Genomic DNA, 17,093 nt, shown 5'->3' on the forward strand with positions numbered 1-17,093 from the left:
TGCTGCATGATCCCTCATATAGATCACGTCTCATACGCTGCTGCATGATCCCTCATATAGATCACGTCTCATACGCTGCTGCATGATCCCTCATATAGATCACGTCTCATAAGCTGCTGCATGATCCCTCATATAGATCACGTCTCTTACGCTGCTGCATGATCCCTCATATAGATCACGTCTCATACGCTGCTGCATGATCCCTCATATAGATCACGTCTCATACGCTGCTGCATGATCCCTCATATAGATCACGTCTCATACGCTGATGCATGATCCCTCATATAGATCACGTCTCTTACGCTGCTGCATGATCCCTCATATAGATCACGTCTCATACGCTGCTGCATGATCCCTCATATAGATCACGTCTCATACGCTGCTGCATGATCCCTCATATAGATCACGTCTCATACGCTGCTGCATGATCCCTCATATAGATCACGTCTCATACGCTGATGCATGATCCCTCATATAGATCACGTCTCTTACGCTGCTGCATGATCCCTCATATAGATCACGTCTCATACGCTGCTGCATGATCCCTCATATAGATCACATCTCATACGCTGCTGCGTGATCCCTCATATAGATCACGTCTCTTACGCTGCTGCATGATCCCTCATATAGATCACGTCTCTTACGCTGCTGCATGATCCCTCATATAGATCACGTCTCATACGCTGCTGCATGATCCCTCATATAGATCACGTCTCATACGCTGCTGCATGATCCCTCATATAGATCACGTCTCATACGCTGCTGCATGATCCCTCATATAGATCACGTCTCATACGCTGCTGCATGATCCCTCATATAGATCACGTCTCATACGCTGATGCATGATCCCTCATATAGATCACGTCTCATACGCTGCTGCATGATCCCTCATATAGATCACGTCTCATACGCTGCTGCATGATCCCTCATATAGATCACGTCTCATACGCTGCTGCATGATCCCTCATATAGATCACGTCTCTTACGCTGCTGCATGATCCCTCATATAGATCACGTCTCTTACGCTGCTGCATGATCCCTCATATAGATCACGTCTCTTACGCTGCTGCATGATCCCTCATATAGATCACGTCTCATACGCTGCTGCATGATCCCTCATATAGATCACGTCTCATACGCTGCTGCATGATCCCTCATATAGATCACGTCTCATACGCTGCTGCATGATCCCTCATATAGATCACGTCTCTTACGCTGCTGCATGATCCCTCATATAGATCACGTCTCTTACGCTGCTGCATGATCCCTCATATAGATCACGTCTCTTACGCTGCTGCATGATCCCTCATATAGATCACGTCTCATACGCTGCTGCATGATCCCTCATATAGATCACGTCTCATACGCTGCTGCATGATCCCTCATATAGATCACGTCTCATACGCTGCTGCATGATCCCTCACATAGATCACGTCTCATACGCTGCTGCATGATCCCTCATATAGATCACGTCTCATACGCTGCTGCATGATCCCTCATATAGATCACGTCTCATACGCTGCTGCATGATCCCTCATATAGATCACGTCTCTTACGCTGCTGCATGATCCCTCATATAGATCACGTCTCTTACGCTGCTGCATGATCCCTCATATAGATCACGTCTCTTACGCTGCTGCATGATCCCTCATATAGATCACGTCTCATACGCTGCTGCATGATCCCTCATATAGATCACGTCTCATACGCTGCTGCATGATCCCTCATATAGATCACGTCTCATACGCTGCTGCATGATCCCTCATATAGATCACGTCTCTTACGCTGCTGCATGATCCCTCATATAGATCACGTCTCTTACGCTGCTGCATGATCCCTCATATAGATCACGTCTCTTACGCTGCTGCATGATCCCTCATATAGATCACGTCTCATACGCTGCTGCATGATCCCTCATATAGATCACGTCTCATACGCTGCTGCATGATCCCTCATATAGATCACGTCTCATACGCTGCTGCATGATCCCTCATATAGATCACGTCTCATACGCTGCTGCATGATCCCTCATATAGATCACGTCTCATACGCTGCTGCATGATCCCTCATATAGATCACGTCTCATACGCTGCTGCATGATCCCTCATATAGATCACGTCTCATACGCTGCTGCATGATCCCTCATATAGATCACGTCTCATAAGCTGCTGCATGATCCCTCATATAGATCACGTCTCTTACGCTGCTGCATGATCCCTCATATAGATCATGTCTCTTACGCTGCTGCATGATCCCTCATATAGATCACGTCTCATACGCTGCTGCATGATCCCTCATATAGATCACGTCTCATACGCTGCTGCATGATCCCTCATATAGATCACGTCTCATACGCTGCTGCATGATCCCTCATATAGATCACGTCTCATACGCTGCTGCATGATCCCTCATATAGATCACGTCTCATACGCTGCTGCATGATCCCTCATATAGATCACGTCTCATACGCTGCTGCATGATCCCTCATATAGATCACGTCTCATACGCTGCTGCATGATCCCTCATATAGATCACGTCTCATACGCTGCTGCATGATCCCTCATATAGATCACGTCTCATACGCTGCTGCATGATCCCTCATATAGATCACGTCTCATACGCTGCTGCATGATCCCTCATATAGATCACGTCTCATACGCTGCTGCATGATCCCTCATATAGATCACGTCTCATACGCTGCTGCATGATCCCTCATATAGATCACGTCTCATACGCTGCTGCATGATCCCTCATATAGATCACGTCTCATACGCTGCTGCATGATCCCTCATATAGATCACGTCTCATACGCTGCTGCATGATCTCTCATATAGATCACGTCTCATAAGCTGCTGCATGATCCCTCATATAGATCACGTCTCTTAAGCTGCTGCATGATCCCTCATATAGATCACGTCTCTTACGCTGCTGCATGATCCCTCATATAGATCACGTCTCTTACGCTGCTGCATGATCCCTCATATAGATCACGTCTCTTACGCTGCTGCATGATCCCTCATATAGATCACGTCTCATACGCTGCTGCATGATCCCTCATATAGATCACGTCTCATAAGCTGCTGCATGATCCCTCATATAGATCACGTCTCATACGCTGCTGCATGATCCCTCATATAGATCACGTCTCATACGCTGCTGCATGATCCCTCATATAGATCACGTCTCTTAAGCTGCTGCATGATCCCTCATATAGATCACGTCTCTTACGCTGCTGCATGATCCCTCATATAGATCACGTCTCTTACGCTGCTGCATGATCCCTCATATAGATCACGTCTCTTACGCTGCTGCATGATCCCTCATATAGATCACGTCTCATACGCTGCTGCATGATCCCTCATATAGATCACGTCTCATAAGCTGCTGCATGATCCCTCATATAGATCACGTCTCTTAAGCTGCTGCATGATCCCTCATATAGATCACGTCTCTTACGCTGCTGCATGATCCCTCATATAGATCACGTCTCTTACGCTGCTGCATGATCCCTCATATAGATCACGTCTCTTACGCTGCTGCATGATCCCTCATATAGATCACGTCTCATACGCTGCTGCATGATCCCTCATATAGATCACGTCTCATAAGCTGCTGCATGATCCCTCATATAGATCACGTCTCATACGCTGCTGCATGATCCCTCATATAGATCACGTCTCATACGCTGATGCTCGGAGCCGCAGCCTGCGCCCGCACATTCGCCGGACGCCCCTAGTCGGTAATTAATGCTTCTTCCTCAAGTGTAAACAAAGTTCTGAAGTTTTGCGCTGAACACTCAGAAGAAGAAGAAGACGAGTAGGAAGGATGGAGGTTAATGAAGAAAATAAAGGCAATCCAGCCAAAAGAGGGAGAATGAAAATAGCTGCTCGGAATCCATTAGGCGGCCGTGCGATTTGTCCGCCACCCAGAAACCTATTAAAGTATCCGCCATGCAAACGGGCAAATGCTTTTAAAATCATTAATGAGGATCTTAAAGAAAACAAGAAGCAGCCAGAAGTGCGCAAGACGTTGCCGCGAGGTCTATTAAGCGCAACCTTTGTGCGCTAATGGTCTTGTATTAATGTGCCGCTCGCTGGAAGCTGCAGCCATCATGACACTCGGGAATGAATTCAATTATCTCCGGATTTTACACCCCCCCCAAGACTTCAATTTTGGGGAAATCTTCATTTGTTCTCAGGTTTTGCTCCTATGTAAAATGTCATGAGAGTAACGTTTTGCAGCAGGAAAAGCTTTCTCCCTGCGCCCAGCAAAGGCCATGAAGGGATACGGGGGTCTCTGATCTAGGGGGCTGCAGAGATTCTGTGATGGAGCGTCTCTACAGCTGGGTACACAGCACTGGCACCAAAGCTGAATTTTGCAGTTTGATCACATCTGAAAATTACCGGGTGACAGATAGGTTCTGGAGTAATGGACGCTCTGGACGACGTGTCCTGGTAATGAGCAGTCACAAAAATCCCAATGCACAATGGAAAGTCTGAACAATCAAGCAATCCAGATGAAAGGCGGCTGGGGGGCTGGAGGGGCCGGATCTACAAGTGCAGCGACTTCTAAGAGGCATTTCTGAAGCGCAGCGTGTTTCTTGGACTTCATTAAAGGGGTTGTCCACGCTTGAGGTCTGAATCATGTGACTGCAGACTTGTGAAACATCACAGCGTGCAGAGTGCAAGCTGTCAGGATTCTCCGTTCCCGGCAGCGGGCGGGCGCGTCACCGCAAATATTCCATATACATACTTGCAGTTACGACCTGACTAAACGTGGCTAGCCTCAGTCAACACAAGTGAACCGAGCGAGGCCGGACGCATCTATTCAGAATGTGGCCAAAAGTATGCAAATTGCTTGCTTGTGGTCATGACTGCCTGCTCCTGGCCCTGGAACTATGAGGTTTCACAAGTCTGTAGTCACATAAACTGACTGCAGACTTGGACCGCAAGCCTGGGAAAACCCTTTAAGGTCATGGGATTTCAGTGATGTCTTAGGAATACAATGAGATTCTTGGAGTGCAGTGATATTCTGGGAGTGCAGGGAAATCCAGGGAGTGCAGTGAGATACTGGGGTGCAGAGAGGTCCTGTGAGTGCAGTGAGATCCTGGGAGTGCAGTGAGGTCCTGGGAGTGCAGTGAGATCCTGGGAGTGCAGTGAGGTCCTGGGAGTGCAGTGAGATCCTGGGAGTGCAGTGAGGTCCTGGGAGTGCAGTGAGATACTGGGGTGCAGTGAGATCCTGGGAGTGCAGTGATATTCTGGGAGTGCAGGGAAATCCAGAGAGTGCAGTGAGATACTGGGAGTGCAGTGAGGTCCTGGGAGTGCAGTGAGATCCTGGGAGTGCAGTGAGGTCCTGGGAGTGCAGTGAGATACTGGGGTGCAGTGAGATCCTGGGAGTGCAGTGATATTCTGGGAGTGCAGGGAAATCCAGAGAGTGCAGTGAGATACTGGGGTGCAGTGAGGTCCTGGGAGTGCAGTGAGATCCTGGGAGTGCAGTGAGGTCCTGGGGATGCAGTGAGATCCTGGGAGTGCAGTGAGGTCCTGGGAGTGCAGTGAGATCCTGGGAGTGCAGTGAGGTCCTGGGAGTGCAGTGAGATCCTGGGAGTGCAGTGAGATACTGGGGTGCAGTGAGATCCTGGGAGTGCAGTGAGATACTGGGGTGCAGTGAGGTCCTGGGAGTGCAGTGAGATCCTGGGAGTGCAGTGAGGTCCTGGGGGTGCAGTGAGATCCTGGGAGTGCAGTGAGGTCCTGGGAGTGCAGTGAGATCCTGGGAGTGCAGTGAGGTCCTGGGAGTGCAGTGAGATCCTGGGAGTGCAGTGAGGTCCTGGGAGTGCAGTGAGGTCCTGGGAGTGCAGTGAGATCCAGGGAGTGCAGTGAGGTCCTGGAAGTGCAGTGAGATCCTGGGAGTGCAGTGAGATCCTGGGAGTGCAGTGAGATCCAGGGAGTGCAGTGAGATACTGGGAGTGCAGTGAGGTCCTGGGAGTGCAGTGAGATCCTGGAAGTGCAGTGAGATCCTGGGAGTGCAGTGAGGTCCTGGGAGTGCAGTGAGGTCCAGGGAGTGCAGTGAGATCCAGGGAGTGCTGTGTGATCCAGGGAGTGCAGTAAGGTCCAGGGAGTGCAGTGAGATCCTGGGAGAGCAGAGAAATCCAGGGAGCGCAGTGAGATACTGGGGTGCAGTGAGATCCAGGGAGTGCAGTGAGGTCCTGGGAGTGCAGTGAGGTCCTGGGAGTGCAGTGAGATTCTGGGAGTGCAGTGAGGTCCTGGGAGTGCAGTGAGATCCAGAGAGTGCAGTGAAATCCTGGGAGTGCAGTGAAATCCAGGGAGTGCAGTGAGATACTGGAGTGCAGTGAGATCCAGGGAGTGCAGTGGGGTCCTGGGGTGCAGTGAGATCCAGGGAGTGCAGTGAGATCCTGGGAGTACAGTGAAATCCTGGGAGTGCAGTGAAATCCTGGGAGTGCAGTGAGATCCAGGGAGTGCAGTGAGATACTGGAGTGCAGTGAGGTCCTGGGAGTGCAGTAAGGTCCTGGGAGTGCAGTGAGGTCCTGGGAGTGCTGTGAGATCCAGGGAGTGCAGTGAGATCCTGGGAGTACAGTAAGGTCCTGGGAGTGCAGTGAGGTCCTGGGAGTGCAGTAAGGTCATGGGAGTGCAGTGAGGTACTGGGAGTGCAGTAAGGTCCTGGGAGTGCAGCAAGGTCCTGGGAGTACAGTAAGGTCCTGGGAGTGCAGTTGAGGTACTGGGAGTGCAGTGAGGTCCTGGGAGTGCAGTGAGGTCCTGGGAGTGCAGTGAGGTCCTGGGAGTGCAGTGAGATCCTGGGAGTGCAGTGAGGTCCTGGGAGTGCAGTGAGATCCTGGGAGTGCAGTGAGATACTGGGGTGCAGAGAGGTCCTGTGAGTGCAGTGAGATCCTGGGAGTGCAGTGAGGTCCTGGGAGTGCAGTGAGATCCTGGGAGTGCAGTGAGGTCCTGGGAGTGCAGTGAGATCCTGGGAGTGCAGTGAGGTCCTGGGAGTGCAGTGAGATACTGGGGTGCAGTGAGATCCTGGGAGTGCAGTGATATTCTGGGAGTGCAGGGAAATCCAGAGAGTGCAGTGAGATACTGGGAGTGCAGTGAGGTCCTGGGAGTGCAGTGAGATCCTGGGAGTGCAGTGAGGTCCTGGGAGTGCAGTGAGATACTGGGGTGCAGTGAGATCCTGGGAGTGCAGTGATATTCTGGGAGTGCAGGGAAATCCAGAGAGTGCAGTGAGATACTGGGGTGCAGTGAGGTCCTGGGAGTGCAGTGAGATCCTGGGAGTGCAGTGAGGTCCTGGGGATGCAGTGAGATCCTGGGAGTGCAGTGAGGTCCTGGGAGTGCAGTGAGATCCTGGGAGTGCAGTGAGGTCCTGGGAGTGCAGTGAGATCCTGGGAGTGCAGTGAGATACTGGGGTGCAGTGAGATCCTGGGAGTGCAGTGAGATACTGGGGTGCAGTGAGGTCCTGGGAGTGCAGTGAGATCCTGGGAGTGCAGTGAGGTCCTGGGGGTGCAGTGAGATCCTGGGAGTGCAGTGAGGTCCTGGGAGTGCAGTGAGATCCTGGGAGTGCAGTGAGGTCCTGGGAGTGCAGTGAGATCCTGGGAGTGCAGTGAGGTCCTGGGAGTGCAGTGAGGTCCTGGGAGTGCAGTGAGATCCAGGGAGTGCAGTGAGGTCCTGGAAGTGCAGTGAGATCCTGGGAGTGCAGTGAGATCCTGGGAGTGCAGTGAGATCCAGGGAGTGCAGTGAGATACTGGGAGTGCAGTGAGGTCCTGGGAGTGCAGTGAGATCCTGGAAGTGCAGTGAGATCCTGGGAGTGCAGTGAGGTCCTGGGAGTGCAGTGAGGTCCAGGGAGTGCAGTGAGATCCAGGGAGTGCTGTGTGATCCAGGGAGTGCAGTAAGGTCCAGGGAGTGCAGTGAGATCCTGGGAGAGCAGAGAAATCCAGGGAGCGCAGTGAGATACTGGGGTGCAGTGAGATCCAGGGAGTGCAGTGAGGTCCTGGGAGTGCAGTGAGGTCCTGGGAGTGCAGTGAGATTCTGGGAGTGCAGTGAGGTCCTGGGAGTGCAGTGAGATCCAGAGAGTGCAGTGAAATCCTGGGAGTGCAGTGAAATCCAGGGAGTGCAGTGAGATACTGGAGTGCAGTGAGATCCAGGGAGTGCAGTGGGGTCCTGGGGTGCAGTGAGATCCAGGGAGTGCAGTGAGATCCTGGGAGTACAGTGAAATCCTGGGAGTGCAGTGAAATCCTGGGAGTGCAGTGAGATCCAGGGAGTGCAGTGAGATACTGGAGTGCAGTGAGGTCCTGGGAGTGCAGTAAGGTCCTGGGAGTGCAGTGAGGTCCTGGGAGTGCTGTGAGATCCAGGGAGTGCAGTGAGATCCTGGGAGTACAGTAAGGTCCTGGGAGTGCAGTGAGGTCCTGGGAGTGCAGTAAGGTCATGGGAGTGCAGTGAGGTACTGGGAGTGCAGTAAGGTCCTGGGAGTGCAGCAAGGTCCTGGGAGTACAGTAAGGTCCTGGGAGTGCAGTTGAGGTACTGGGAGTGCAGTGAGGTCCTGGGAGTGCAGTGAGGTCCTGGGAGTGCAGTGAGATCCTGGGAGTGCAGTGAGGTCCTGGGAGTGCAGTGAGATCCTGGGAGTGCAGTGAGGTCCTGGGAGTGCAGTGAGATCCAGGGAGTGCTGTGAGATCCAGGGAGTGCAGTAAGGTCCAGGGAGTGCAGTGAGGTCCTGGGAGTGCAGTGAAATCATGGGAGTGCAGTGAGGTCCTGGGAGAGCAGTGAGGTCCTGAGAGTGCAGTGAGATCCTGGGAGTGCAGTGAGGTCCTGGGAGTGCAGTGAGATCCAGGGAGTGCAGTGAGGTCCTGGGAGTGCAGTGAGATCCTGGGAGTGCAGTGAAATCCTGGGAGTGCAGTGAAATCCTGGGAGTGCAGTAAGATACTGGAGTGCAGTGAGATCCAGGGAGTGCAGTGAGATACTGGAGTGCAGTGAGGTCCTGGGAGTGCAGTAAGGTCCTGGGAGTGCAGTGAGGTCCTGGGAGTGCAGTGAGGTCCTGGGAGTGCTGTGAGATCCAGGGAGCGCAGTGAGATCCTGGGAGTGCAGTGAGGTCCTGGGAGTGCAGTGAGGTCCTGGGAGTGCAGAGAAGTACTGGGAGTGCAGTAAGGTCCTGGGAGAGCAGTAAGATCCTGGGAGTGCAGTGAGGTCCTGGGAGTGCAGTGAGGTCCTGGCAGTGCAGTGAGATCCTGGGAGTGTGGTGAGGTCCTGGGAGTGCAGTGAGATCCTGGGAGTGCAGTGAGATCCTGGGAGTGCAGTAAGGTCCTGGGAGTGCAGTGAGGTACTGGGAGTACAGTGAGGTCCTGGGAGTGCAGTGAGGTCCTGGGAGCGCAGTGAGATCCAGTGAGGTCCTGAGAGTACAGTGAGATCCAGGCAGTGCCATGGGATCCAGGGAGTGCAGTGAGATCCTGGCAGTGCTGTGGGATCCAGGGAGTTGAGTGAGATCCTGGCAGTGCTGTGGGATCCAGGGAGTGCAGTGAGATCCTGGCAGTGCTGTGGGATCCAGGGAGTGCAGTGAGATCCTGGCAGAGCTGTGAGGTTCAGGGAGTGCAGTGAGATACTGGAGTGCAGTGATGTCCTGGGAGTGCAGTGAGATCCAGGGAGTGCAGTGAGATACTGGAGTGCAGTGATGTCCTGGGAGTGCAGTGAGATCCTGGGAGTGCAGTGAGGTCCTGGCAGTGCAGTGAGGTCCTGGGAGTGCAGTGAGATCCTGGGAGTGCAGTGAGGTCCTGGGAGTGCAGTGAGATCCAGGGAGTGCTGTGTGATCCAGGGAGTGCAGTAAGGTCCAGGGAGTGCAGTGAGATCCTGGGAGTGCAGTGAAATCCAGGGAGCGCAGTGAGATACTGGGGTGCAGTGAGATCCAGGGAGTGCAGTGAGGTCCTGGGAGTGCAGTGAGGTCCCGGGAGTGCAGTGAGGTCCTGGGAGTGCAGTAAGGTCCTGGGAGTGCAGTAAGGTCCTGGGAGTGCAGTAAGGTCCTGGGAGTGCAGTGAGATCCTGGGAGTGCAGTGAAATCCAGGGAGCGCAGTGAGATACTGGGGTGCACTGAGATCTAGGGAGTGCAGTGAGGTCCTGGGAGTGCAGTGAGATACTGGGGTGCAGTGAGATCCAGGGAGGGCAGTGAGGTCCTGGGAGTGCAGTGAGGTCCTGGGAGTGCAGTGAAATCCTGGGAGTGCAGTGAGGTCCAGGAAGTGCAGTGAGATACTGGAGTGCAGTGATGTCCTGGGAGTGCAGTGATATCCAGGGAGTGCAGTGAGATACTGGAGTGCAGTGATGTCCTGGGAGTGCAGTGAGATCCTGGGAGTGCAGTGAGGTCCTGGCAGTGCAGTGAGGTCCTGGGAGTGCAGTGAGATCCTGGGAGTGCAGTGAGGTCCTGGGAGTGCAGTGAGATCCAGGGAGTGCTGTGTGATCCAGGGAGTGCAGTAAGGTCCAGGGAGTGCAGTGAGATCCTGGGAGAGCAGAGAAATCCAGGGAGCGCAGTGAGATACTGGGGTGCAGTGAGATCCAGGGAGTGCAGTGAGGTCCTGGGAGTGCAGTGAGGTCCTGGGAGTGCAGTGAGATTCTGGGAGTGCAGTGAGGTCCTGGGAGTGCAGTGAGATCCAGGGAGTGCAGTGAAATCCTGGGAGTGCAGTGAAATCCAGGGAGTGCAGTGAGATACTGGAGTGCAGTGAGATCCAGGGAATGCAGTGAGGTCCTGGGGTGCAGTGAGATCCAGGGAGTGCAGTGAGATCCTGGGAGTACAGTGAAATCCTGGGAGTGCAGTGAAATCCTGGGAGTGCAGTGAGATCCAGGGAGTGCAGTGAGATACTGGAGTGCAGTGAGGTCCTGGGAGTGCAGTAAGGTTCTGGGAGTGCAGTGGGGTCCTGAGAGTGCAGTGAGGTCCTGGGAGTGCTGTGAGATCCAGGGAGTGCAGTGAGATCCTGGGAGTACAGTAAGGTCCTGGGAGTGCAGTGAGGTCCTGGGAGTGCAGTAAGGTCCTGGGAGTGCAGTGAGGTACTGGGAGTGAAGTAAGGTCCTGGGAGTGCAGTAAGGTCCTGGGAGTACAGTAAGGTCCTGGGAGTGCAGTTGAGGTACTGGGAGTGCAGTGAGGTCCTGGGAGTGCAGTGAGGTCCTGGGAGTGCAGTGAGATCCTGGGAGTGCAGTGAGGTCCTGGGAGTGCAGTGAGGTCCTGGGAGTGCAGTGAGATCCTGGGAGCGCAGTGAGGTCCTGGGAGTGCAGTGAGATCCAGGGAGTGCTGTGAGATCCAGGGAGTGCAGTAAGGTCCAGGGAGTGCAGTGAAGTCCTGGGAGTTCAGTGAAATCATGGGAGTGCAGTGAGGTCCTGGGAGAGCAGTGAGGTCCTGAGAGTGCAGTGAGATCCTGGGAGTGCAGTGAGGTCCTGGGAGTGCAGTGAGATCCAGGGAGTGCAGTGAGGTCCTGGGAGTGCAGTGAGATCCTGGGAGTGCAGTGAAATCCTGGGAGTGCAGTGAAATCCTGGGAGTGCAGTAAGATACTGGAGTGCAGTGAGATCCAGGGAGTGCAGTGAGGTACTGGAGTGCAGTGAGGTCCTGGGAGTGCAGTAAGGTCCTGGGAGTGCAGTGAGGTCCTGGGAGTGCAGTGAGGTCCTGGGAGTGCTGTGAGATCCAGGGAGTGCAGTGAGATCCTGGGAGTGCAGTGAGGTCCTGGGAGTGCAGTGAGGTCCTGGGAGTGCAGTAAGGTCCTGGGAGTGCAGAGAAGTACTGGGAGTGCAGTAAGGTCCTGGGAGTGCAGTAAGGTCCTGGGAGTGCAGTGAGGTCCTGGGAGTGCAGTGAGGTCCTGGGAGTGCAGTGAGATCCTGGGAGTGTGGTGAGGTCCTGGGAGTGCAGTGAGATCCTGGGAGTGCAGTGAGATCCTGGGAGTGCAGTAAGGTCCTGGGAGTGCAGTGAGGTACTGGGAGTACAGTGAGGTCCTGGGAGTGCAGTGAGGTCCTGGGAGCGCAGTGAGATCCAGTGAGGTCCTGAGAGTACAGTGAGATCCAGGCAGTGCCATGGGATCCAGGCAGTGCCATGGGATCCAGGGAGTGCAGTGAGATCCTGGCAGTGTTGTGGGATCCAGGGAGTTGAGTGAGATCCTGGCAGTGCTGTGGGATCCAGGGAGTGCAGTGAGATCCTGGCAGTGCTGTGGGATCCAGGGAGTGCAGTGAGATCCTGGCAGAGCTGTGAGGTCCAGGGAGTGCAGTGAGATACTGGAGTGCAGTGATGTCCTGGGAGTGCAGTGAGATCCAGGGAGTGCAGTGAGATACTGGAGTGCAGTGATGTCCTGGGAGTGCAGTGAGATCCTGGGAGTGCAGTGAGGTCCTGGCAGTGCAGTGAGGTCCTGGGAGTGCAGTGAGATCCTGGGAGTGCAGTGAGGTCCTGGGAGTGCAGTGAGATCCAGGGAGTGCTGTGTGATCCAGGGAGTGCAGTGAGATCCTGGGAGTGCAGTGAAATCCAGGGAGCGCAGTGAGATACTGGGGTGCAGTGAGATCCAGGGAGTGCAGTGAGGTCCTGGGAGTGCAGTGAGGTCCCGGGAGTGCAGTGAGGTCCTGGGAGTGCAGTGAGATTCTGGGAGTGCAGTGAGGTCCTGTGAGTGCAGTGAGATCCAGGGAGTGCAGTGAAATCCTGGGAGTGCAGTGAAATCCAGGGAGTGCAGTGAGATACTGGAGTGCAGTGAGATCCAGGGAGTGCAGTGAGGTCCTGGGGTGCAGTGAGATCCAGGGAGTGCAGTGAGATCCCGGGAGTACAGTGAAATTCTGGGAGTGCAGTGAAATCCTGGGAGTGCAGTGAGATCCAGGGAGTGCAGTGAGATACTGGAGTGCAGTGAGGTCCTGAGAGTGCAGTAATGTCCTGGGAGTGCAGTGAGGTCCTGGGAGTGCAGTGAGGTCCTGGGAGTGCTGTGAGATCCAGGGAGTGCAGTGAGATCCTGGGAGTACAGTAAGGTCCTGGGAGTGCAGTGAGGTCCTGGGAGTGCAGTAAGGTCATGGGAGTGCAGTGAGGTACTGGGAGTGCAGTAAGGTCCTGGGAGTGCAGTAAGGTCCTGGGAGTACAGTAAGGTCCTGGGAGTGCAGTGAGGTCCTGGGAGTGCAGTGAGGTCCTGGGAGTGCAGTGAGATCCTGGGAGTGCAGTGAGGTCCTGGGAGTGCAGTGAGGTCCTGGGAGTGCAGTGAGATCCAGGGAGTGCAGTAAGGTCCAGGGATTGCAGTGAGGTCCTGGGAGTGCAGTGAAATCATGGGAGTGCAGCGAGGTCCTGGGAGAGCAGTGAGGTCCTGAGAGTGCAGTGAGATCCTGGGAGTGCAGTGAGGTCCTGGGAGTGCAGTGAGATCCAGGGAGTGCAGTGAGGTCCTGGGAGTGCAGTGAGATCCTGGGAGTGCAGTGAAATCCTGGGAGTGCAGTGAAATCCTGGGAGTGCAGTAAGATACTGGAGTGCAGTGAGATCCAGGGAGTGCAGTGAGATACTGGAGTGCAGTGAGGTCCTGGGAGTGCAGTAAGGTCCTGGGAGTGCAGTGAGGTCCTGGGAGTGCACTGAGGTCCTGGGAATGCTGTGAGATCCAGGGAGCGCAGTGAGATCCTGGGAGTGCAGTGAGGTCCTGGGAGTGCAGTAAGGTCCTGGGAGTGCAGAGAAGTACTGGGAGTGCAGTAAGGTCCTGGGAGTGCAGTAAGGTCCTGGGAGTGCAGTGAGGTCCTGGGAGTGCAGTGAGGTCCTGGGAGTGCAGTGAGATCCTGGGAGTGTGGTGAGGTCCTGGGAGTGCAGTGAGATCCTGGGAGTGCAGTGAGATCCTGGGAGTGCAGTAAGGTCCTGGGAGTGCAGTGAGGTACTGGGAGTACAGTGAGGTCCTAGGAGTGCAGTGAGGTCCTGGGAGCGCAGTGAGATCCAGTGAGGTCCTGAGAGTACAGTGAGATCCAGGCAGTGCCATGGGATCCAGGCAGTGCCATGGGATCCAGGGAGTGCAGTGAGATCCTGGCAGTGCTGTGGGATCCAGGGAGTTGAGTGAGATCCTGGCAGTGCTGTGGGATCCAGGGAGTGCAGTGAGATCCTGGCAGTGCTGTGGGATCCAGGGAGTGCAGTGAGATCCTGGCAGAGCTGTGAGGTCCAGGGAGTGCAGTGAGATACTGGAGTGCAGTGATGTCCTGGGAGTGCAGTGAGATCCAGGGAGAGCAGTGAGATACTGGAGTGCAGTGATGTCCTGGGAGTGCAGTGAGATCCTGGGAGTGCAGTGAGGTCCTGGCAGTGCAGTGAGGTCCTGGGAGTGCAGTGAGATCCTGGGAGTGCAGTGAGGTCCTGGGAGTGCAGTGAGATCCAGGGAGTGCTGTGTGATCCATGGAGTGCAGTAAGGTCCAGGGAGTGCAGTGAGATCCTGGGAGTGCAGTGAAATCCAGGGAGCGCAGTGAGATACTGGGGTGCAGTGAGATCCAGGGAGTGCAGTGAGGTCCTGGGAGTGCAGTGAGGTCCTGGGAGTGCAGTGAGGTCCTGGGAGTGCAGTGAGATTCTGGGAGTGCAGTGAGGTCCTGGGAGTGCAGTGAGATCCAGGGAGTGCAGTGAAATCCTGGGAGTGCAGTGAAATCCAGGCAGTGCAGTGAGATAGTGGAGTGCAGTGAGATCCAGGGAGTGCAGTGAGGTCCTGGGGTGCAGTGAGATCCAGGGAGTGCAGTGAGATCCTGGGAGTACAGTGAAATTCTGGGAGTGCAGTGAAATCCTGGGAGTGCAGTGAGATCCAGGGAGTGCAGTGAGATACTGGAGTGCAGTGAGGTCCTGAGAGTGCAGTAAGGTCCTGGGAGTGCAGTGAGGTCCTGGGAGTGCAGTGAGGTCCTGGGAGTGCTGTGAGATCCAGGGAGTGCAGTGAGATCCTGGGAGTACAGTAAGGTCCTGGGAGTGCAGTGAGGTCCTGGGAGTGCAGTAAGGTCATGGGAGTGCAGTGAGGTACTGGGAGTGCAGTAAGGTCCTGGGAGTGCAGTAAGGTCCTGGGAGTACAGTAAGGTCCTGGGAGTGCAGTTGAGGTACTGGGAGTGCAGTGAGCTCCTGGGAGTGCAGTGAGGTCCTGGGAGTGCAGTGAGATCCTGGGAGTGCAGTGAGGTCCTAGGAGTGCAGTGAGGTCCTGGGAGTGAGTGAGGTCCTGGGAGTGCAGTGAAATCCAGGGAGTGCTGTGAGATCCAGGGAGTGCAGTAAGGTCCAGGGAGTGCAGTGAGGTCCTGGGAGTGCAGTGAAATCATGGGAGTGCAGTGAGATCCTGGGAGTGCAGTGAGGTCCTGAGAGTGCAGTGAGATCCTGGGAGTGCAGTGAGGTCCTGGGAGTGCAGTGAGATCCAGGGAGTGCAGTGAAATCCTGGGAGTGCAGTGAAATCCTGGGAGTGCAGTGAGATACTGGAGTGCAGTGAGATCCAGGGAGTGCAGTGAGATACTGGAGTGCAGTGAGGTCCTGGGAGTGCAGTAAGGTCCTGGGAGTGCAGTGAGGTCCTGGGAGTGCAGTGAGGTCCTGGGAGTGCTGTGAGATCCAGGGAGCGCAGTGAGATCCTGGGAGTGCAGTGAGTTCCTGGGAGTACAGTGAGGTCCTGGGAGTGCAGTAAGGTCCTGGGAGTGCAGAGAGGTACTGGGAGTGCAGTAAGGTCCTGGGAGTACAGTAAGGTCCTGGGAGTGCAGTGAGGTCCTGGGAGTGCAGTGAGGTCCTGGGAGTGCAGTGAGATCCTGGGAGTGCGGTGAGGTCCTGGGAGTGCAGTGAGATCCTGGGAGTGCAGTGAGATCCTGGGAGTGCAGTAAGGTCCTAGGAGTGCAGTGAGGTACTGGGAGTACAGTGAGGTCCTGGGAGTGCAGTGAGGTCCTGGGAGCGCAGTGAGATCCAATGAGGTCCTGAGAGTACAGTGAGATCCAGGCAGTGCCATGGGATCCAGGGAGTGCAGTGCGATCCAGGGAGTGCAGTGAGATCCTGGCAGTGCTGTGGGATCCAGGGAGTTGAGTGAGATCCTGGCAGTGCTGTGGGATCCAGGGAGTGCAGTGAGATCCTGGCAGTGCTGTGGGATCCAGGGAGTGCAGTGAGATCCTGGCAGAGCTGTGAGGTCCTGGGAGTGCAGTGAGATCCTGGCAGTGCTGTGAGATCCTGGGAGTGCAGTGAGGTCCTGGGAGTGCAGTGAGGTCCTGGGAGTGCAGTGAGATCCTGGCAGTGCTGTGAGGTCCTGGGAGTGCAGTGAGATCCTGGCAGTGCTTTGAGATCCTGGGAGTGCAGTGAGGTCCTGGGAGTGCAGTGAGGTCCTGGGAGTGCAGTGAGATCCTGGGAGTGCAGTGAGGTCCAGGGAGTGCAGTGAGGTCCTGGGTGTGCAGCAAGATCCAGGGAGTGCAGTGAGGTCCTGGGAGTGCAGTGAGGTCCTGGGAGTGCAGCAAGATCCAGGGAGTGCAGTGAGGTCCTGGGAGTGCAGTGAGGTCCTGGGAGGGCAGTGAGGTCCTCGCAGTGCAGCGAGATCCAGGGAGTGCAGCGAGGTCCTGGGAGTGCAGTGAGGTCCTGGGAGTGCAGCAAGATCCAGGGAGTGCAGTGAGGTCTTGGGAGTGCAGTGAGGTCCTGGGAGTTCAGTGAGGTCCTGGGAGTGCAGTGAGGTCCTGGGAGGGCAGTGAGGTCATGGGAGTGCAGCGAGATCCAGGGAGTGCAGCGAGGTCCTGGGAGTGCAGTGAGGTCCTGGGAGTACAGCAAGATCCAGGGAGTGCAGCGAGGTCCTGGGAGTGCAGTGAGGTCCTGGGAGTGCAGTGAGGTCCTGGGAGGGCAGTGAGGTCCTCGGAGTGCAGCGAGATCCAGGGAGTGCAGCGAGGTCCTGGGAGTGCAGTGAGGTCCTGGGAGTGCAGCATGATCCAGGGAGTGCAGTGAGGTCTTGGGAGTGCAGTGAGGTCCTGGGAGTGCAGTGAGTTCCTGGGAGGGCAGTGAGGTCCTGGGAGTGCAGTGAGGTCCTGGGAGGGCAGTGAGGTCCTGGGAGTGCAGCGAGATCCAGGGAGTGCAGCGAGGTCCTGGGAGTGCAGTGAGGTCCTGGGAGTGCAGCAAGATCCAGGGAGTGCAGTGAGGTCCTGGGAGTGCAGTGAGGTCCTGGG

The sequence above is a fragment of the Phyllobates terribilis genome, unplaced genomic scaffold (assembly GCF_046119375.1).
Source record: "Phyllobates terribilis strain yellow unplaced genomic scaffold, ASM4611937v1 Scaffold_5__5_contigs__length_657084704, whole genome shotgun sequence".
Classification (NCBI taxonomy): Eukaryota; Metazoa; Chordata; class Amphibia; order Anura; family Dendrobatidae; genus Phyllobates; species Phyllobates terribilis.